Raw genomic sequence first — 21,603 nt, 5'->3', positions numbered from 1 at the left:
AGAGAATGCAGGCTGCGGCCCTATGAAGCAGGGGGAGGGCTTGCAGTTGGCCTGTGTGGGGCTGTGGGAGACTACAGGAGCCTGGTGGGCAAGGGCTGGCTGAAAGGCAGCTGGAGGGACGGAGGGAGGGAAGCACGCACGGAGGAGGAAGAGCAAAGAGAAAAGAGAAAAAAAAGCCAAAGGGGATAAAGAGAAAGAGCAAGAAAGAAAATGTGGCTGGCCAGCACGCCTTGAAGTAGGGAGAAAAGGCAGGGGCCAGCGCCTACGGCCATACTAGTCTGAAAACGCCCGATCTCGTCTGATCTCGGAAGTTAAGCAGACTCAGGCCTGGTTAGTACTTGGATGGGAGACCGCCTGGGAATACCAGGTGCAGTAGGCTTTTTCCGCCAGCAGTGGCTGCTCAAGTCACCCCTCTGCACTTGTCTTGTGCCAGGCAATGGAGCGGCAGGTTATTTTTGCTGCTGCTGCTGTGCCTGGCATCAGTCTCCTGCAGGCACGAGACACGGAGGGGAGGAGAGCGGAGCGCTGCCAAAATCAGCAAGAAAGGCGGAAAGAAAGGGATTGGGGCTGCACGCTGTCTGCGGGTGGCAGTCAGGAAAGGCGGACAATAGACAATAGGTGCAGGAGTTGGCCATTCTGCCCTTCCAGCCTGCACCACCATTCAATATGATCATGGCTGATCATCCTTAATCAGTATCCTGTTCCTGCCTTATCTCCATAACCCTTGATTCCACTATCCTTGAGAGCTCTATCCAACTCTTTCTTAAATGAATCCAGAGACTGGGCCTCCACTGCCCTCTGGGGCAGAGCATTCCACACAGCCACCACTCTCTGGGTGAAGAAGTTTCTCCTCATCTCTGTCCTAAATGGTCTACCCCGTATTTTTAAGCTGTGTCCTCTGTTTCGGCACTCACCCCGCAGCGGAAACATGTTGCCTGCCGCCAGAGTGTCCAATCCTTTGATCATCTTATATGTCTCAACCAGATCCCCTCTCAGTCTTCTAAACTCAAGGGTACACAAGCCCAGTCGCTCCAGTCTTTCAGTGTAAGGTAATCCCGCCATTCCAGGAATTGACCTCGTGAACCTACGCTGCATTCCCTCAATAGCCAGAATGTCTCTCCTCAAATTTGGAGACCAGAACTGCACACAGTACTCCAGGTGTGGTCTCACCAGGGCCCTGTACAGCTGCAGAAGAACCTCTTTGCTTCTATACTCAATCCCTCTTGTTATGAAGGCCAGCATGCTATTAGCCTTCTTCACTACCTGCTGTACCTGCATGCTTACCTTCATTGAGTGGTGTACAAGAACCCCCAGATCTCTCTGTACTGCCCCTTTACCTAAATTGATTCCACTTAGGTGGTAATCTGCCTTCCTGTTCTTGCCACCAAAGTGGATAAGGATCCATTTATCCACGTGAAAGTGCATCTGCCATGCATCTGAGCACTCACCTAACTTGTCCAGGTCACCCTGTAATCTCCTAACATCCTCATCACATTTCACCCTGCCACCCAGCTGATGAAATTTGCGAATGTTATTGCTAATACCATCTTGTATATCCTGAAGATAGATTGTAAAAAGCTGCGGTCCCAGTACTGATCCGTGCGGTACCCCACTGGTCAGTGCCCGGCATTCCGAAATGGAGGGGTGGAGGAGTGTGGAAGGATGAGAGAATGCAGGCTGCGGCCCTATGAAGCAGGGGGAGGGCTTGCAGTTGGCCTGTGTGGGGCTGTGGGAGACTACAGGAGCCTGGTGGGCAAGGGCTGGCTGAAAGGCAGCTGGAGGGACGGAGGGAGGGAAGCACGCACGGAGGAGGAAGAGCAAAGAGAAAAGAGAAAAAAAAGCCAAAGGGGATAAAGAGAAAGAGCAAGAAAGAAAATGTGGCTGGCCAGCACGCCTTGAAGTAGGGAGAAAAGGCAGGGGCCAGCGCCTACGGCCATACTAGTCTGAAAACGCCCGATCTCGTCTGATCTCGGAAGCTAAGCAGACTCAGGCCTGGTTAGTACTTGGATGGGAGACCGCCTGGGAATACCAGGTGCAGTAGGCTTTTTCCGCCAGCAGTGGCTGCTCAAGTCACCCCTCTGCACTTGTCTTGTGCCAGGCAATGGAGCGGCAGGTTATTTTTGCTGCTGCTGCTGTGCCTGGCATCAGTCTCCTGCAGGCACGAGACACGGAGGGGAGGAGAGCGGAGCGCTGCCAAAATCAGCAAGAAAGGGATTGGGGCTGCACGCTGTCTGCGGGTGGCAGTCAGGAAAGGCGGACAATAGACAATAGGTGCAGGAGTTGGCCATTCTGCCCTTCCAGCCTGCACCACCATTCAATATGATCATGGCTGATCATCCTTAATCAGTATCCTGTTCCTGCCTTATCTCCATAACCCTTGATTCCACTATCCTTGAGAGCTCTATCCAACTCTTTCTTAAATGAATCCAGAGACTGGGCCTCCACTGCCCTCTGGGGCAGAGCATTCCACACAGCCACCACTCTCTGGGTGAAGAAGTTTCTCCTCATCTCTGTCCTAAATGGTCTACCCCGTATTTTTAAGCTGTGTCCTCTGTTTCGGCACTCACCCCGCAGCGGAAACATGTTGCCTGCCGCCAGAGTGTCCAATCCTTTGATCATCTTATATGTCTCAACCAGATCCCCTCTCAGTCTTCTAAACTCAAGGGTACACAAGCCCAGTCGCTCCAGTCTTTCAGTGTAAGGTAATCCCGCCATTCCAGGAATTGACCTCGTGAACCTACGCTGCATTCCCTCAATAGCCAGAATGTCTCTCCTCAAATTTGGAGACCAGAACTGCACACAGTACTCCAGGTGTGGTCTCACCAGGGCCCTGTACAGCTGCAGAAGGACCTCTTTGCTTCTATACTCAATCCCTCTTGTTATGAAGGCCAGCATGCTATTAGCCTTCTTCACGACCTGCTGTACCTGCATGCTTACCTTCATTGAGTGGTGTACAAGAACCCCCAGATCTCTCTGTACTGCCCCTTTACCTAAATTGATTCCACTTAGGTGGTAATCTGCCTTCCTGTTCTTGCCACCAAAGTGGATAAGGATCCATTTATCCACGTGAAAGTGCATCTGCCATGCATCTGAGCACTCACCTAACTTGTCCAGGTCACCCTGTAATCTCCTAAGATCCTCATCACATTTCACCCTGCCACCCAGCTGATGAAATTTGCGAATGTTATTGCTAATACCATCTTGTATATCCTGAAGATAGATTGTAAAAAGCTGCGGTCCCAGTACTGATCCGTGCGGTACCCCACTGGTCAGTGCCCGGCATTCCGAAATGGAGGGGTGGAGGAGTGTGGAAGGATGAGAGAATGCAGGCTGCGGCCCTATGAAGCAGGGGGAGGGCTTGCAGTTGGCCTGTGTGGGGATGTGGGAGACTACAGGAGCCTGGTGGGCAAGGGCTGGCTGAAAGGCAGCTGGAGGGACGGAGGGAGGGAAGCACGCACGGAGGAGGAAGAGCAAAGAGAAAAGAGAAAAAAAAGCCAAAGGGGATAAAGAGAAAGAGCAAGAAAGAAAATGTGGCTGGCCAGCACGCCTTGAAGTAGGGAGAAAAGGCAGGGGCCAGCGCCTACGGCCATACTAGTCTGAAAACGCCCGATCTCGTCTGATCTCGGAAGCTAAGCAGACTCAGGCCTGGTTAGTACTTGGATGGGAGACCGCCTGGGAATACCAGGTGCAGTAGGCTTTTTCCGCCAGCAGTGGCTGCTCAAGTCACCCCTCTGCACTTGTCTTGTGCCAGGCAATGGAGCGGCAGGTTATTTTTGCTGCTGCTGCTGTGCCTGGCATCAGTCTCCTGCAGGCACGAGACACGGAGGGGAGGAGAGCGGAGCGCTGCCAAAATCAGCAAGAAAGGGATTGGGGCTGCACGCTGTCTGCGGGTGGCAGTCAGGAAAGGCGGACAATAGACAATAGGTGCAGGAGTTGGCCATTCTGCCCTTCCAGCCTGCACCACCATTCAATATGATCATGGCTGATCATCCTTAATCAGTATCCTGTTCCTGCCTTATCTCCATAACCCTTGATTCCACTATCCTTGAGAGCTCTATCCAACTCTTTCTTAAATGAATCCAGAGACTGGGCCTCCACTGCCCTCTGGGGCAGAGCATTCCACACAGCCACCACTCTCTGGGTGAAGAAGTTTCTCCTCATCTCTGTCCTAAATGGTCTACCCCGTATTTTTAAGCTGTGTCCTCTGTTTCGGCACTCACCCCGCAGCGGAAACATGTTGCCTGCCGCCAGAGTGTCCAATCCTTTGATCATCTTATATGTCTCAACCAGATCCCCTCTCAGTCTTCTAAACTCAAGGGTACACAAGCCCAGTCGCTCCAGTCTTTCAGTGTAAGGTAATCCCGCCATTCCAGGAATTGACCTCGTGAACCTACGCTGCATTCCCTCAATAGCCAGAATGTCTCTCCTCAAATTTGGAGACCAGAACTGCACACAGTACTCCAGGTGTGGTCTCACCAGGGCCCTGTACAGCTGCAGAAGAACCTCTTTGCTTCTATACTCAATCCCTCTTGTTATGAAGGCCAGCATGCTATTAGCCTTCTTCACTACCTGCTGTACCTGCATGCTTACCTTCATTGAGTGGTGTACAAGAACCCCCAGATCTCTCTGTACTGCCCCTTTACCTAAATTGATTCCACTTAGGTGGTAATCTGCCTTCCTGTTCTTGCCACCAAAGTGGATAAGGATCCATTTATCCACGTGAAAGTGCATCTGCCATGCATCTGAGCACTCACCTAACTTGTCCAGGTCACCCTGTAATCTCCTAACATCCTCATCACATTTCACCCTGCCACCCAGCTGATGAAATTTGCGAATGTTATTGCTAATACCATCTTGTATATCCTGAAGATAGATTGTAAAAAGCTGCGGTCCCAGTACTGATCCGTGCGGTACCCCACTGGTCAGTGCCCGGCATTCCGAAATGGAGGGGTGGAGGAGTGTGGAAGGATGAGAGAATGCAGGCTGCGGCCCTATGAAGCAGGGGGAGGGCTTGCAGTTGGCCTGTGTGGGGCTGTGGGAGACTACAGGAGCCTGGTGGGCAAGGGCTGGCTGAAAGGCAGCTGGAGGGACGGAGGGAGGGAAGCACGCACGGAGGAGGAAGAGCAAAGAGAAAAGAGAAAAAAAAGCCAAAGGGGATAAAGAGAAAGAGCAAGAAAGAAAATGTGGCTGGCCAGCACGCCTTGAAGTAGGGAGAAAAGGCAGGGGCCAGCGCCTACGGCCATACTAGTCTGAAAACGCCTGATCTCGTCTGATTTCGGAAGCTAAGCAGACTCAGGCCTGGTTAGTACTTGGATGGGAGACCGCCTGGGAATACCAGGTGCAGTAGGCTTTTTCCGCCAGCAGTGGCTGCTCAAGTCACCCCTCTGCACTTGTCTTGTGCCAGGCAATGGAGCGGCAGGTTATTTTTGCTGCTGCTGCTGTGCCTGGCATCAGTCTCCTGCAGGCACGAGACACGGAGGGGAGGAGAGCGGAGCGCTGCCAAAATCAGCAAGAAAGGCGGAAAGAAAGGGATTGGGGCTGCACGCTGTCTGCGGGTGGCAGTCAGGAAAGGCGGACAATAGACAATAGGTGCAGGAGTTGGCCATTCTGCCCTTCCAGCCTGCACCACCATTCAATATGATCATGGCTGATCATCCTTAATCAGTATCCTGTTCCTGCCTTATCTCCATAACCCTTGATTCCACTATCCTTGAGAGCTCTATCCAACTCTTTCTTAAATGAATCCAGAGACTGGGCCTCCACTGCCCTCTGGGGCAGAGCATTCCACACAGCCACCACTCTCTGGGTGAAGAAGTTTCTCCTCATCTCTGTCCTAAATGGTCTACCCCGTATTTTTAAGCTGTGTCCTCTGTTTCGGCACTCACCCCGCAGCGGAAACATGTTGCCTGCCGCCAGAGTGTCCAATCCTTTGATCATCTTATATGTCTCAACCAGATCCCCTCTCAGTCTTCTAAACTCAAGGGTACACAAGCCCAGTCGCTCCAGTCTTTCAGTGTAAGGTAATCCCGCCATTCCAGGAATTGACCTCGTGAACCTACGCTGCATTCCCTCAATAGCCAGAATGTCTCTCCTCAAATTTGGAGACCAGAACTGCACACAGTACTCCAGGTGTGGTCTCACCAGGGCCCTGTACAGCTGCAGAAGGACCTCTTTGCTTCTATACTCAATCCCTCTTGTTATGAAGGCCAGCATGCTATTAGCCTTCTTCACGACCTGCTGTACCTGCATGCTTACCTTCATTGAGTGGTGTACAAGAACCCCCAGATCTCTCTGTACTGCCCCTTTACCTAAATTGATTCCACTTAGGTGGTAATCTGCCTTCCTGTTCTTGCCACCAAAGTGGATAAGGATCCATTTATCCACGTGAAAGTGCATCTGCCATGCATCTGAGCACTCACCTAACTTGTCCAGGTCACCCTGTAATCTCCTAAGATCCTCATCACATTTCACCCTGCCACCCAGCTGATGAAATTTGCGAATGTTATTGCTAATACCATCTTGTATATCCTGAAGATAGATTGTAAAAAGCTGCGGTCCCAGTACTGATCCGTGCGGTACCCCACTGGTCAGTGCCCGGCATTCCGAAATGGAGGGGTGGAGGAGTGTGGAAGGATGAGAGAATGCAGGCTGCGGCCCTATGAAGCAGGGGGAGGGCTTGCAGTTGGCCTGTGTGGGGATGTGGGAGACTACAGGAGCCTGGTGGGCAAGGGCTGGCTGAAAGGCAGCTGGAGGGACGGAGGGAGGGAAGCACGCACGGAGGAGGAAGAGCAAAGAGAAAAGAGAAAAAAAAGCCAAAGGGGATAAAGAGAAAGAGCAAGAAAGAAAATGTGGCTGGCCAGCACGCCTTGAAGTAGGGAGAAAAGGCAGGGGCCAGCGCCTACGGCCATACTAGTCTGAAAACGCCCGATCTCGTCTGATCTCGGAAGCTAAGCAGACTCAGGCCTGGTTAGTACTTGGATGGGAGACCGCCTGGGAATACCAGGTGCAGTAGGCTTTTTCCGCCAGCAGTGGCTGCTCAAGTCACCCCTCTGCACTTGTCTTGTGCCAGGCAATGGAGCGGCAGGTTATTTTTGCTGCTGCTGCTGTGCCTGGCATCAGTCTCCTGCAGGCACGAGACACGGAGGGGAGGAGAGCGGAGCGCTGCCAAAATCAGCAAGAAAGGCGGAAAGAAAGGGATTGGGGCTGCACGCTGTCTGCGGGTGGCAGTCAGGAAAGGCGGACAATAGACAATAGGTGCAGGAGTTGGCCATTCTGCCCTTCCAGCCTGCACCACCATTCAATATGATCATGGCTGATCATCCTTAATCAGTATCCTGTTCCTGCCTTATCTCCATAACCCTTGATTCCACTATCCTTGAGAGCTCTATCCAACTCTTTCTTAAATGAATCCAGAGACTGGGCCTCCACTGCCCTCTGGGGCAGAGCATTCCACACAGCCACCACTCTCTGGGTGAAGAAGTTTCTCCTCATCTCTGTCCTAAATGGTCTACCCCGTATTTTTAAGCTGTGTCCTCTGTTTCGGCACTCACCCCGCAGCGGAAACATGTTGCCTGCCGCCAGAGTGTCCAATCCTTTGATCATCTTATATGTCTCAACCAGATCCCCTCTCAGTCTTCTAAACTCAAGGGTACACAAGCCCAGTCGCTCCAGTCTTTCAGTGTAAGGTAATCCCGCCATTCCAGGAATTGACCTCGTGAACCTACGCTGCATTCCCTCAATAGCCAGAATGTCTCTCCTCAAATTTGGAGACCAGAACTGCACACAGTACTCCAGGTGTGGTCTCACCAGGGCCCTGTACAGCTGCAGAAGGACCTCTTTGCTTCTATACTCAATCCCTCTTGTTATGAAGGCCAGCATGCTATTAGCCTTCTTCACGACCTGCTGTACCTGCATGCTTACCTTCATTGAGTGGTGTACAAGAACCCCCAGATCTCTCTGTACTGCCCCTTTACCTAAATTGATTCCACTTAGGTGGTAATCTGCCTTCCTGTTCTTGCCACCAAAGTGGATAAGGATCCATTTATCCACGTGAAAGTGCATCTGCCATGCATCTGAGCACTCACCTAACTTGTCCAGGTCACCCTGTAATCTCCTAAGATCCTCATCACATTTCACCCTGCCACCCAGCTGATGAAATTTGCGAATGTTATTGCTAATACCATCTTGTATATCCTGAAGATAGATTGTAAAAAGCTGCGGTCCCAGTACTGATCCGTGCGGTACCCCACTGGTCAGTGCCCGGCATTCCGAAATGGAGGGGTGGAGGAGTGTGGAAGGATGAGAGAATGCAGGCTGCGGCCCTATGAAGCAGGGGGAGGGCTTGCAGTTGGCCTGTGTGGGGATGTGGGAGACTACAGGAGCCTGGTGGGCAAGGGCTGGCTGAAAGGCAGCTGGAGGGACGGAGGGAGGGAAGCACGCACGGAGGAGGAAGAGCAAAGAGAAAAGAGAAAAAAAAGCCAAAGGGGATAAAGAGAAAGAGCAAGAAAGAAAATGTGGCTGGCCAGCACGCCTTGAAGTAGGGAGAAAAGGCAGGGGCCAGCGCCTACGGCCATACTAGTCTGAAAACGCCCGATCTCGTCTGATCTCGGAAGCTAAGCAGACTCAGGCCTGGTTAGTACTTGGATGGGAGACCGCCTGGGAATACCAGGTGCAGTAGGCTTTTTCCGCCAGCAGTGGCTGCTCAAGTCACCCCTCTGCACTTGTCTTGTGCCAGGCAATGGAGCGGCAGGTTATTTTTGCTGCTGCTGCTGTGCCTGGCATCAGTCTCCTGCAGGCACGAGACACGGAGGGGAGGAGAGCGGAGCGCTGCCAAAATCAGCAAGAAAGGCGGAAAGAAAGGGATTGGGGCTGCACGCTGTCTGCGGGTGGCAGTCAGGAAAGGCGGACAATAGACAATAGGTGCAGGAGTTGGCCATTCTGCCCTTCCAGCCTGCACCACCATTCAATATGATCATGGCTGATCATCCTTAATCAGTATCCTGTTCCTGCCTTATCTCCATAACCTTCGAGGAGAAAGTGAGGTCTGCAGATGCTGGAGATCAAAGTTGAAACTTTATTGCTGGAACAGCACAGCAGGTCAGGCAGCATCCAGGGAACAGGAGATTCGACGTTTCGGGCACAGGCCCTTCTTCAGGAATGAGCAGAGAGTGTTCAGCAGGAGAAGATAAAAGGTAGGGAGGAGGGACTTGGAGGAGGGGAGTTGGAAATGTGATAGGTGGAAAGAGGTCAAGGTGAGGGTGATAGGTCGGAGTAGGGTGGAGGCGGAGAGGTCAAGAAGAAGACTGCAGGTCAGGCCTAACCCCGCCCCCACATCCAGCTCCAGCCCCACACCAGGTCCTAGCTCCCAGCCCTGCCGTGTGTTCACCATCCCTCCAGGCTTGCCCCTCTCTGAGGATGAAAGATCAGTCCTCAGCAGAGGTCTCACCTTCGTTCCCACACGTTCTCGGGTCAATGAATTCAATACACGGAGTGACACCGAACAATTCTTCCGCCGCCTTCGCCTCCGTGCCTTCTTCTTCAATCAAGACTCTCGCCCACCCTCTGACGACCCCTTCTCCCACCTCCAACACACCCCGTCCACCTGGACACCCCGTGCTGGCCTCCTACCTGCCCTCGACCTCTTCATAGCAAACTGCCGCCGCGATATTAACCGCTACCTGAACTCCCACACTCCCCCCACCCACTCCAACCTCTCACCCTCGGAACGCGCAGCCCTCCACTCCCTCCGTTCCAACCCCAACCTCACCATCAAACCAGCTGACAAGGGAGGCGCAGTAGTAGTTTGGCGCACTGACCTTTACACCGCTGAGGCCAAACGCCAGCTCGCAGATACCTCCTCCTACCGTCCCCTTGACCATGACCCCACCCCCCACCACCAAACCATCATCTCCCAGACCGTCCATAACCTCATCACCTCAGGGGACCTCCCATCCACCGCCTCCAACCTCATAGTCCCACAACCCCGAACCGCCCGTTTCTACCTCCTGCCCAAAATCCACAAACCTGACTGCCCCGGACGACCCATCGTCTCAGCCTGCTCCTGCCCAACCGAACTCATCTCAGCATACCTCGACACGGTCCTGTCCCCATTAGTCCAAGAACTCCCCACCTACGTTCGTGACACCACCCACGCCCTCCACCTCCTCCAGGATTTCCGCTTCCCCGGTCCCCAACGCCTCATCTTCACCATGGACATCCAGTCCCTGTACACCTCCATCCCCCATCACGAAGGACTCAAAGCACTCCGCTTCTTCCTTTCCCGCCGTACCACCCAGTACCCTTCCACCGACACCCTCCTTCGACTGACCGAACTGGTCCTCACCCTGAACAACTTTTCTTTCCAATCCTCCCACTTTCTCCAAACAAAAGGAGTAGCCATGGGCACCCGCATGGGCCCCAGCTATGCCTGCCTCTTCGTAGGGTATGTGGAACAATCCATCTTCCGCAACTACACTGGCCCCACCCCCCATCTTTTTCTTCGCTACATTGATGACTGTATCGGCGCTACCTCGTGCTCCCACGAGGAGGTTGAACAGTTTATCCACTACACCAACACCTTCCACCCCGACCTCAAATTCACCTGGACAGTCTCGGACTCCTCCCTCCCCTTCCTAGACCTTTCTGTTTCTATCTCAGGCGACCGAATCAACACGGACATCTACTACAAACCTACCGACTCCCACAGCTACCTGGACTACACCTCCTCCCATCCTGCCCCCTGTAAAAACGCCATCCCATTCTCCCAATTCCTTCGTCTCCGCCGCATCTGCTCCCAGGAGGACCAGTTCAAAATACGTACAACACAGATGGCCTCCTTCTTCAAGGACCGCAATTTCCCCCCCGACGTGGTCGACGGTGCCCTCCACCGCATCTCCTCCACTTCCCGCTCCTCCGCCCTTGAGCCCCGCCCCTCCAACCGCCACCAGGACAGAACCCCACTGGTCCTCACCTACCACCCCACCAATCTCCATGTACAGCGCATCATCCGCCGTCACTTCCGCCACCTCCAAACAGACCCCAGCACCAAGGATATATTTCCCTCCCCTCCCCTATCAGCTTTCCGTAGAGACCACTCCCTCCGCGACTCCCTTGTCAGATCCACACCCCCCACCGACCCAACCACCACTCCCGGCACCTTCCCTTGCAACCGCAGGAGGTGCAACACTTGCGCCCACACCTCCCCCCTCACTTCTCTCCAAGGCCCCAAAGGAAACTTCCATATCCGCCACAGATTCACCTGCACCTCCACCCACATCATCTACTGCATCCGCTGCAGCCGGTGTGGCCTCCTCTATATTGGGGAGACAGGCCGCCTACTTGCGGAGCGATTCAGGGAGCACCTCTGGGCCACCCGGACGAACCAACCCAACCAACCTGTGGCACAGCATTTCAACTCCCCCTCCCACTCCACCGAGGATATGCAGGTCATTGGACTCATCCACCGCCAAACCACAACAACCCGACGGTCGGAGGAGGAGCGTCTTATCTTCCGACTGGGAACCCTCCAACCGCAGGGGATGAACTTGGACTTCACCAGTTTCTTCATCCCCCCTCCCCCCACCTTGTCTCAGCCGGATCCTTCCAGCCCGGCACCGCCTTCCTGACCTGCAGTCTTCTTCTTGACCTCTCCGCCTCCACCCTACTCCGACCTATCACCCTCACCTTGACATCTTTCCACCTATCACATTTCCAACTCCCCTCCTCCAAGTCCCTCCTCCCTACCTTTTATCTTCTCCTGCTGAACACTCTCTGCTCATTCCTGAAGAAGGGCCTGTGCCCGAAACGTCGAATCTCCTGTTCCCTGGATGCTGCCTGACCTGCTGTGCTGTTCCAGCAATAAAGTTTCAACTTATCTCCATAACCCTTGATTCCACTATGCTTGAGAGCTCTATCCAACTCTTTCTTAAATGAATCCAGAGACTGGGCCTCCACTGCCCTCTGGGGCAGAGCATTCCACACAGCCACCACTCTCTGGGTGAAGAAGTTTCTCCTCATCTCTGTCCTAAATGGTCTACCCCGTATTTTTAAGCTGTGTCCTCTGTTTCGGCACTCACCCCGCAGCGGAAACATGTTGCCTGCCGCCAGAGTGTCCAATCCTTTGATCATCTTATATGTCTCAACCAGATCCCCTCTCAGTCTTCTAAACTCAAGGGTACACAAGCCCAGTCGCTCCAGTCTTTCAGTGTAAGGTAATCCCGCCATTCCAGGAATTGACCTCGTGAACCTACGCTGCATTCCCTCAATAGCCAGAATGTCTCTCCTCAAATTTGGAGACCAGAACTGCACACAGTACTCCAGGTGTGGTCTCACCAGGGCCCTGTACAGCTGCAGAAGGACCTCTTTGCTTCTATACTCAATCCCTCTTGTTATGAAGGCCAGCATGCTATTAGCCTTCTTCACTACCTGCTGTACCTGCATGCTTACCTTCATTGAGTGGTGTACAAGAACCCCCAGATCTCTCTGTACTGCCCCTTTACCTAAATTGATTCCACTTAGGTGGTAATCTGCCTTCCTGTTCTTGCCACCAAAGTGGATAAGGATCCATTTATCCACGTGAAAGTGCATCTGCCATGCATCTGAGCACTCACCTAACTTGTCCAGGTCACCCTGTAATCTCCTAAGATCCTCATCACATTTCACCCTGCCACCCAGCTGATGAAATTTGCGAATGTTATTGCTAATACCATCTTGTATATCCTGAAGATAGATTGTAAAAAGCTGCGGTCCCAGTACTGATCCGTGCGGTACCCCACTGGTCAGTGCCTGGCATTCCGAAATGGAGGGGTGGAGGAGTGTGGAAGGATGAGAGAATGCAGGCTGCGGCCCTATGAAGCAGGGGGAGGGCTTGCAGTTGGCCTGTGTGGGGATGTGGGAGACTACAGGAGCCTGGTGGGCAAGGGCTGGCTGAAAGGCAGCTGGAGGGACGGAGGGAGGGAAGCACGCACGGAGGAGGAAGAGCAAAGAGAAAAGAGAAAAAAAGGCCAAAGGGGATAAAGAGAAAGAGCAAGAAAGAAAATGTGGCTGGCCAGCACGCCTTGAAGTAGGGAGAAAAGGCAGGGGCCAGCACCTACGGCCATACTAGTCTGAAAACGCCCGATCTCGTCTGATCTCGGAAGCTAAGCAGACTCAGGCCTGGTTAGTACTTGGATGGGAGACCGCCTGGGAATACCAGGTGCAGTAGGCTTTTTCCGCCAGCAGTGGCTGCTCAAGTCACCCCTCTGCACTTGTCTTGTGCCAGGCAATGGAGCGGCAGGTTATTTTTGCTGCTGCTGCTGTGCCTGGCATCAGTCTCCTGCAGGCACGAGACACGGAGGGGAGGAGAGCGGAGCGCTGCCAAAATCAGCAAGAAAGGCGGAAAGAAAGGGATTGGGGCTGCACGCTGTCTGCGGGTGGCAGTCAGGAAAGGCGGACAATAGACAATAGGTGCAGGAGTTGGCCATTCTGCCCTTCCAGCCTGCACCACCATTCAATATGATCATGGCTGATCATCCTTAATCAGTATCCTGTTCCTGCCTTATCTCCATAACCCTTGATTCCACTATCCTTGAGAGCTCTATCCAACTCTTTCTTAAATGAATCCAGAGACTGGGCCTCCACTGCCCTCTGGGGCAGAGCATTCCACACAGCCACCACTCTCTGGGTGAAGAAGTTTCTCCTCATCTCTGTCCTAAATGGTCTACCCCGTATTTTTAAGCTGTGTCCTCTGTTTCGGCACTCACCCCGCAGCGGAAACATGTTGCCTGCCGCCAGAGTGTCCAATCCTTTGATCATCTTATATGTCTCAACCAGATCCCCTCTCAGTCTTCTAAACTCAAGGGTACACAAGCCCAGTCGCTCCAGTCTTTCAGTGTAAGGTAATCCCGCCATTCCAGGAATTGACCTCGTGTACCTACGCTGCATTCCCTCAATAGCCAGAATGTCTCTCCTCAAATTTGGAGACCAGAACTGCACACAGTACTCCAGGTGTGGTCTCACCAGGGCCCTGTACAGCTGCAGAAGGACCTCTTTGCTTCTATACTCAATCCCTCTTGTTATGAAGGCCAGCATGCTATTAGCCTTCTTCACTACCTGCTGTACCTGCATGCTTACCTTCATTGAGTGGTGTACAAGAACCCCCAGATCTCTCTGTACTGCCCCTTTACCTAAATTGATTCCACTTAGGTGGTAATCTGCCTTCCTGTTCTTGCCACCAAAGTGGATAAGGATCCATTTATCCACGTGAAAGTGCATCTGCCATGCATCTGAGCACTCACCTAACTTGTCCAGGTCACCCTGTAATCTCCTAACATCCTCATCACATTTCACCCTGCCACCCAGCTGATGAAATTTGCGAATGTTATTGCTAATACCATCTTGTATATCCTGAAGATAGATTGTAAAAAGCTGCGGTCCCAGTACTGATCCGTGCGGTACCCCACTGGTCAGTGCCTGGCATTCCGAAATGGAGGGGTGGAGGAGTGTGGAAGGATGAGAGAATGCAGGCTGCGGCCCTATGAAGCAGGGGGAGGGCTTGCAGTTGGCCTGTGTGGGGATGTGGGAGACGACAGGAGCCTGGTGGGCAAGGGCTGGCTGAAAGGCAGCTGGAGGGACGGAGGGAGAGAAGCACGCACGGAGGAGGAAGAGCAAAGAGAAAAGAGAAAAAAAAGCCAAAGGGGATAAAGAGAAAGAGCAAGAAAGAAAATGTGGCTGGCCAGCACGCCTTGAAGTAGGGAGAAAAGGCAGGGGCCAGCGCCTACGGCCATGCTAGTCTGAAAACGCCCGATCTCGTCTGATCTCGGAAGATAACCAGACTCAGGCCTGGTTAGTACTTGGATGGGAGACCGCCTGGGAATACCAGGTGCAGTAGGCTTTTTCCGCCAGCAGTGGCTGCTCAAGTCACCCCTCTGCACTTGTCTTGTGCCAGGCAATGGAGCGGCAGGTTATTTTTGCTGCTGCTGCTGTGCCTGGCATCAGCCTCCTGCAGGCACGAGACACGGAGGGGAGGAGAGCGGAGCGCTGCCAAAATCAGCAAGAAAGGCGGAAAGAAAGGGATTGGGGCTGCACGCTGTCTGCGGGTGGCAGTCAGGAAAGGCGGACAATAGACAATAGGTGCAGGAGTTGGCCATTCTGCCCTTCCAGCCTGCACCACCATTCAATATGATCATGGCTGATCATCCTTAATCAGTATCCTGTTCCTGCCTTATCTCCATAACCCTTGATTCCACTATCCTTGAGAGCTCTATCCAACTCTTTCTTAAATGAATCCAGAGACTGGGCCTCCACTGCCCTCTGGGGCAGAGCATTCCACACAGCCACCACTCTCTGGGTGAAGAAGTTTCTCCTCATCTCTGTCCTAAATGGTCTACCCCGTATTTTTAAGCTGTGTCCTCTGTTTCGGCACTCACCCCGCAGCGGAAACATGTTGCCTGCCGCCAGAGTGTCCAATCCTTTGATCATCTTATATGTCTCAACCAGATCCCCTCTCAGTCTTCTAAACTCAAGGGTACACAAGCCCAGTCGCTCCAGTCTTTCAGTGTAAGGTAATCCCGCCATTCCAGGAATTGACCTCGTGAACCTACGCTGCATTCCCTCAATAGCCAGAATGTCTCTCCTCAAATTTGGAGACCAGAACTGCACACAGTACTCCAGGTGTGGTCTCACCAGGGCCCTGTACAGCTGCAGAAGGACCTCTTTGCTTCTATACTCAATCCCTCTTGTTATGAAGGCCAGCATGCTATTAGCCTTCTTCACTACCTGCTGTACCTGCATGCTTACCTTCATTGAGTGGTGTACAAGAACCCCCAGATCTCTCTGTACTGCCCCTTTACCTAAATTGATTCCACTTAGGTGGTAATCTGCCTTCCTGTTCTTGCCACCAAAGTGGATAAGGATCCATTTATCCACGTGAAAGTGCATCTGCCATGCATCTGAGCACTCACCTAACTTGTCCAGGTCACCCTGTAATCTCCTAACATCCTCATCACATTTCACCCTGCCACCCAGCTGATGAAATTTGCGAATGTTATTGCTAATACTATCTTGTATATCCTGAAGATAGATTGTAAAAAGCTGTGGTCCCAGTACTGATCCGTGCGGTACCCCACTGGTCAGTGCCCGGCATTCCGAAATGGAGGGGTGGAGGAGTGTGGAAGGATGAGAGAATGCAGGCTGCGGCCCTATGAAGCAGGGGGAGGGCTTGCAGTTGGCCTGTGTGGGGATGTGGGAGACTACAGGAGCCTGGTGGGCAAGGGCTGGCTGAAAGGCAGCTGGAGGGACGGAGGGAGGGAAGCACGCACGGAGGAGGAAGAGCAAAGAGAAAAGAGAAAAAAAAGCCAAAGGGGATAAAGAGAAAGAGCAAGAAAGAAAATGTGGCTGGCCAGCACGCCTTGAAGTAGGGAGAAAAGGCAGGGGCCAGCGCCTACGGCCATACTAGTCTGAAAACGCCCGATCTCGTCTGATCTCGGAAGCTAAGCAGACTCAGGCCTGGTTAGTACTTGGATGGGAGACCGCCTGGGAATACCAGGTGCAGTAGGCTTTTTCCGCCAGCAGTGGCTGCTCAAGTCACCCCTCTGCACTTGTCTTGTGCCAGGCAATGGAGCGGCAGGTTATTTTTGCTGCTGCTGCTGTGCCTGGCATCAGTCTCCTGCAGGCACGAGACACGGAGGGGAGGAGAGCGGAGCGCTGCCAAAATCAGCAAGAAAGGGATTGGGGCTGCACGCTGTCTGCGGGTGGCAGTCAGGAAAGGCGGACAATAGACAATAGGTGCAGGAGTTGGCCATTCTGCCCTTCCAGCCTGCACCACCATTCAATATGATCATGGCTGATCATCCTTAATCAGTATCCTGTTCCTGCCTTATCTCCATAACCCTTGATTCCACTATCCTTGAGAGCTCTATCCAACTCTTTCTTAAATGAATCCAGAGACTGGGCCTCCACTGCCCTCTGGGGCAGAGCATTCCACACAGCCACCACTCTCTGGGTGAAGAAGTTTCTCCTCATCTCTGTCCTAAATGGTCTACCCCGTATTTTTAAGCTGTGTCCTCTGTTTCGGCACTCACCCCGCAGCGGAAACATGTTGCCTGCCGCCAGAGTGTCCAATCCTTTGATCATCTTATATGTCTCAACCAGATCCCCTCTCAGTCTTCTAAACTCAAGGGTACACAAGCCCAGTCGCTCCAGTCTTTCAGTGTAAGGTAATCCCGCCATTCCAGGAATTGACCTCGTGAACCTACGCTGCATTCCCTCAATAGCCAGAATGTCTCTCCTCAAATTTGGAGACCAGAACTGCACACAGTACTCCAGGTGTGGTCTCACCAGGGCCCTGTACAGCTGCAGAAGGACCTCTTTGCTTCTATACTCAATCCCTCTTGTTATGAAGGCCAGCATGCTATTAGCCTTCTTCACTACCTGCTGTACCTGCATGCTTACCTTCATTGAGTGGTGTACAAGAACCCCCAGATCTCTCTGTACTGCCCCTTTACCTAAATTGATTCCACTTAGGTGGTAATCTGCCTTCCTGTTCTTGCCACCAAAGTGGATAAGGATCCATTTATCCACGTGAAAGTGCATCTGCCATGCATCTGAGCACTCACCTAACTTGTCCAGGTCACCCTGTAATCTCCTAACATCCTCATCACATTTCACCCTGCCACCCAGCTGATGAAATTTGCGAATGTTATTGCTAATACCATCTTGTATATCCTGAAGATAGATTGTAAAAAGCTGCGGTCCCAGTACTGATCCGTGCGGTACCCCACTGGTCAGTGCCCGGCATTCCGAAATGGAGGGGTGGAGGAGTGTGGAAGGATGAGAGAATGCAGGCTGCGGCCCTATGAAGCAGGGGGAGGGCTTGCAGTTGGCCTGTGTGGGGATGTGGGAGACTACAGGAGCCTGGTGGGCAAGGGCTGGCTGAAAGGCAGCTGGAGGGACGGAGGGAGGGAAGCACGCACGGAGGAGGAAGAGCAAAGAGAAAAGAGAAAAAAAAGCCAAAGGGGATAAAGAGAAAGAGCAAGAAAGAAAATGTGGCTGGCCAGCACGCCTTGAAGTAGGGAGAAAAGGCAGGGACCAGCGCCTACGGCCATACTAGTCTGAAAATGCCCGATCTCGTCTGATCTCGGAAGCTAAGCAGACTCAGGCCTGGTTAGTACTTGGATGGGAGACCGCCTGGGAATACCAGGTGCAGTCGGCTTTTTCCGCCAGCAGTGGCTGCTCAAGTCACCCCTCTGCACTTGTCTTGTGCCAGGCAATGGAGCGGCAGGTTATTTTTGCTGCTGCTGCTGTGCCTGGCATCAGTCTCCTGCAGGCACGAGACACGGAGGGGAGGAGAGCGGAGCGCTGCCAAAATCAGCAAGAAAGGCGGAAAGAAAGGGATTGGGGCTGCACGCTGTCTGCGGGTGGCAGTCAGGAAAGGCGGACAATAGACAATAGGTGCAGGAGTTGGCCATTCTGCCCTTCCAGCCTGCACCACCATTCAATATGATCATGGCTGATCATCCTTAATCAGTATCCTGTTCCTGCCTTATCTCCATAACCCTTGATTCCACTATCCTTGAGAGCTCTATCCAACTCTTTCTTAAATGAATCCAGAGACTGGGCCTCCACTGCCCTCTGGGGCAGAGCATTCCACACAGCCACCACTCTCTGGGTGAAGAAGTTTCTCCTCATCTCTGTCCTAAATGGTCTACCCCGTATTTTTAAGCTGTGTCCTCTGTTTCGGCACTCACCCCGCAGCGGAAACATGTTGCCTGCCGCCAGAGTGTCCAATCCTTTGATCATCTTATATGTCTCAACCAGATCCCCTCTCAGTCTTCTAAACTCAAGGGTACACAAGCCCAGTCGCTCCAGTCTTTCAGTGTAAGGTAATCCCGCCATTCCAGGAATTGACCTCGTGAACCTACGCTGCATTCCCTCAATAGCCAGAATGTCTCTCCTCAAATTTGGAGACCAGAACTGCACACAGTACTCCAGGTGTGGTCTCACCAGGGCCCTGTACAGCTGCAGAAGGACCTCTTTGCTTCTATACTCAATCCCTCTTGTTATGAAGGCCAGCATGCTATTAGCCTTCTTCACTACCTGCTGTACCTGCATGCTTACCTTCATTGAGTGGTGTACAAGAACCCCCAGATCTCTCTGTACTGCCCCTTTACCTAAATTGATTCCACTTAGGTGGTAATCTGCCTTCCTGTTCTTGCCACCAAAGTGGATAAGGATCCATTTATCCACGTGAAAGTGCATCTGCCATGCATCTGAGCACTCACCTAACTTGTCCAGGTCACCCTGTAATCTCCTAACATCCTCATCACATTTCACCCTGCCACCCAGCTGATGAAATTTGCGAATGTTATTGCTAATACCATCTTGTATATCCTGAAGATAGATTGTAAAAAGCTGCGGTCCCAGTACTGATCCGTGCGGTACCCCACTGGTCAGTGCCCGGCATTCCGAAATGGAGGGGTGGAGGAGTGTGGAAGGATGAGAGAATGCAGGCTGCGGCCCTATGAAGCAGGGGGAGGGCTTGCAGTTGGCCTGTGTGGGGATGTGGGAGACTACAGGAGCCTGGTGGGCAAGGGCTGGCTGAAAGGCAGCTGGAGGGACGGAGGGAGGGAAGCACGCACGGAGGAGGAAGAGCAAAGAGAAAAGAGAAAAAAAAGCCAAAGGGGATAAAGAGAAAGAGCAAGAAAGAAAATGTGGCTGGCTAGCACGCCTTGAAGTAGGGAGAAAAGGCAGGGGCCAGCGCCTACGGCCATACTAGTCTGAAAACGCCCGATCTCGTCTGATCTCGGAAGCTAAGCAGACTCAGGCCTGGTTAGTACTTGGATGGGAGACCGCCTGGGAATACCAGGTGCAGTAGGCTTTTTCCGCCAGCAGTGGCTGCTCAAGTCACCCCTCTGCACTTGTCTTGTGCCAGGCAATGGAGCGGCAGGTTATTTTTGCTGCTGCTGCTGTGCCTGGCATCAGTCTCCTGCAGGCACGAGACACGGAGGGGAGGAGAGCGGAGCGCTGCCAAAATCAGCAAGAAAGGCGGAAAGAAAGGGATTGGGGCTGCACGCTGTCTGCGGGTGGCAGTCAGGAAAGGCGGACAATAGACAATAGGTGCAGGAGTTGGCCATTCTGCCCTTCCAGCCTGCACCACCATTCAATATGATCATGGCTGATCATCCTTAATCAGTATCCTGTTCCTGCCTTATCTCCATAACCCTTGATTCCACTATCCTTGAGAGCTCTATCCAACTCTTTCTTAAATGAATCCAGAGACTGGGCCTCCACTGCCCTCTGGGGCAGAGCATTCCACACAGCCACCACTCTCTGGGTGAAGAAGTTTCTCCTCATCTCTGTCCTAAATGGTCTACCCCGTATTTTTAAGCTGTGTCCTCTGTTTCGGCACTCACCCCGCAGCGGAAACATGTTGCCTGCCGCCAGAGTGTCCAATCCTTTGATCATCTTATATGTCTCAACCAGATCCCCTCTCAGTCTTCTAAACTCAAGGGTACACAAGCCCAGTCGCTCCAGTCTTTCAGTGTAAGGTAATCCCGCCATTCCAGGAATTGACCTCGTGAACCTACGCTGCATTCCCTCAATAGCCAGAATGTCTCTCCTCAAATTTGGAGACCAGAACTGCACACAGTACTCCAGGTGTGGTCTCACCAGGGCCCTGTACAGCTGCAGAAGGACCTCTTTGCTTCTATACTCAATCCCTCTTGTTATGAAGGCCAGCATGCTATTAGCCTTCTTCACTACCTGCTGTACCTGCATGCTTACCTTCATTGAGTGGTGTACAAGAACCCCCAGATCTCTCTGTACTGCCCCTTTACCTAAATTGATTCCACTTAGGTGGTAATCTGCCTTCCTGTTCTTGCCACCAAAGTGGATAAGGATCCATTTATCCACGTGAAAGTGCATCTGCCATGCATCTGAGCACTCACCTAACTTGTCCAGGTCACCCTGTAATCTCCTAACATCCTCATCACATTTCACCCTGCCACCCAGCTGATGAAATTTGCGAATGTTATTGCTAATACCATCTTGTATATCCTGAAGATAGATTGTAAAAAGCTGCGGTCCCAGTACTGATCCGTGCGGTACCCCACTGGTCAGTGCCCGGCATTCCGAAATGGAGGGGTGGAGGAGTGTGGAAGGATGAGAGAATGCAGGCTGCGGCCCTATGAAGCAGGGGGAGGGCTTGCAGTTGGCCTGTGTGGGGATGTGGGAGACTACAGGAGCCTGGTGGGCAAGGGCTGGCTGAAAGGCAGCTGGAGGGACGGAGGGAGGGAAGCACGCACGGAGGAGGAAGAGCAAAGAGAAAAGAGAAAAAAAAGCCAAAGGGGATAAAGAGAAAGAGCAAGAAAGAAAATGTGGCTGGCCAGCACGCCTTGAAGTAGGGAGAAAAGGCAGGGGCCAGCGCCTACGGCCATACTAGTCTGAAAACGCCCGATCTCGTCTGATCTTGGAAACTAAGCAGACTCAGGCCTGGTTAGTACTTGGATGGGAGACCGCCTGGGAATACCAGGTGCAGTAGGCTTTTTCCGCCAGCAGTGGCTGCTCAAGTCACCCCTCTGCACTTGTCTTGTGCCAGGCAATGGAGCGGCAGGTTATTTTTGCTGCTGC

At 52.7% G+C, this 21,603-nt stretch overlaps 12 non-coding genes across 12 annotated transcripts; all 12 read left to right on the top strand.

Annotated features, from left to right (window-relative positions):
- Positions 1–260: 260 nt before the first annotated feature.
- On the top strand, positions 261–379 carry LOC148151468 (5S ribosomal RNA). Its single transcript, XR_015756454.1, has one exon. It is a non-coding gene; the product is annotated as a 5S ribosomal RNA (ribosomal RNA).
- A 1,546-nt stretch (positions 380–1,925) lies between these two features.
- Positions 1,926–2,044, top strand: LOC148151467 (5S ribosomal RNA). The gene has a single exon (XR_015756537.1). It is a non-coding gene; the product is annotated as a 5S ribosomal RNA (ribosomal RNA).
- A 1,534-nt stretch (positions 2,045–3,578) lies between these two features.
- LOC148151466 (5S ribosomal RNA) lies at positions 3,579–3,697 on the top strand. Its single transcript, XR_015756536.1, has one exon. It is a non-coding gene; the product is annotated as a 5S ribosomal RNA (ribosomal RNA).
- Positions 3,698–5,231: 1,534 nt separating this feature from the next.
- On the top strand, positions 5,232–5,350 carry LOC148151465 (5S ribosomal RNA). The gene has a single exon (XR_015755983.1). It is a non-coding gene; the product is annotated as a 5S ribosomal RNA (ribosomal RNA).
- A 1,546-nt stretch (positions 5,351–6,896) lies between these two features.
- Positions 6,897–7,015, top strand: LOC148151464 (5S ribosomal RNA). Its single transcript, XR_015756535.1, has one exon. It is a non-coding gene; the product is annotated as a 5S ribosomal RNA (ribosomal RNA).
- A 1,546-nt stretch (positions 7,016–8,561) lies between these two features.
- On the top strand, positions 8,562–8,680 carry LOC148151463 (5S ribosomal RNA). Its single transcript, XR_015756534.1, has one exon. It is a non-coding gene; the product is annotated as a 5S ribosomal RNA (ribosomal RNA).
- Positions 8,681–13,085: 4,405 nt separating this feature from the next.
- Positions 13,086–13,204, top strand: LOC148151462 (5S ribosomal RNA). Its single transcript, XR_015755372.1, has one exon. It is a non-coding gene; the product is annotated as a 5S ribosomal RNA (ribosomal RNA).
- Positions 13,205–14,750: 1,546 nt separating this feature from the next.
- Positions 14,751–14,869, top strand: LOC148151461 (5S ribosomal RNA). The gene has a single exon (XR_015755886.1). It is a non-coding gene; the product is annotated as a 5S ribosomal RNA (ribosomal RNA).
- A 1,546-nt stretch (positions 14,870–16,415) lies between these two features.
- LOC148151460 (5S ribosomal RNA) lies at positions 16,416–16,534 on the top strand. Its single transcript, XR_015756533.1, has one exon. It is a non-coding gene; the product is annotated as a 5S ribosomal RNA (ribosomal RNA).
- A 1,534-nt stretch (positions 16,535–18,068) lies between these two features.
- LOC148151459 (5S ribosomal RNA) lies at positions 18,069–18,187 on the top strand. The gene has a single exon (XR_015755853.1). It is a non-coding gene; the product is annotated as a 5S ribosomal RNA (ribosomal RNA).
- A 1,546-nt stretch (positions 18,188–19,733) lies between these two features.
- Positions 19,734–19,852, top strand: LOC148151458 (5S ribosomal RNA). Its single transcript, XR_015756532.1, has one exon. It is a non-coding gene; the product is annotated as a 5S ribosomal RNA (ribosomal RNA).
- Positions 19,853–21,398: 1,546 nt separating this feature from the next.
- Positions 21,399–21,517, top strand: LOC148151457 (5S ribosomal RNA). The gene has a single exon (XR_015756268.1). It is a non-coding gene; the product is annotated as a 5S ribosomal RNA (ribosomal RNA).
- Positions 21,518–21,603: the final 86 nt, after the last annotated feature.

The sequence above is a fragment of the Chiloscyllium plagiosum genome, unplaced genomic scaffold (assembly GCF_037043375.1).
Source record: "Chiloscyllium plagiosum isolate Xiang-an unplaced genomic scaffold, Cpla_swu_hap1 HiC_scaffold_3, whole genome shotgun sequence".
Lineage (NCBI taxonomy): Eukaryota > Metazoa > Chordata > Chondrichthyes > Orectolobiformes > Hemiscylliidae > Chiloscyllium > Chiloscyllium plagiosum.
The sequence above is the reverse complement of the archived record's forward strand: the minus strand, read 5'-3'. Positions and strand labels throughout refer to the sequence as shown.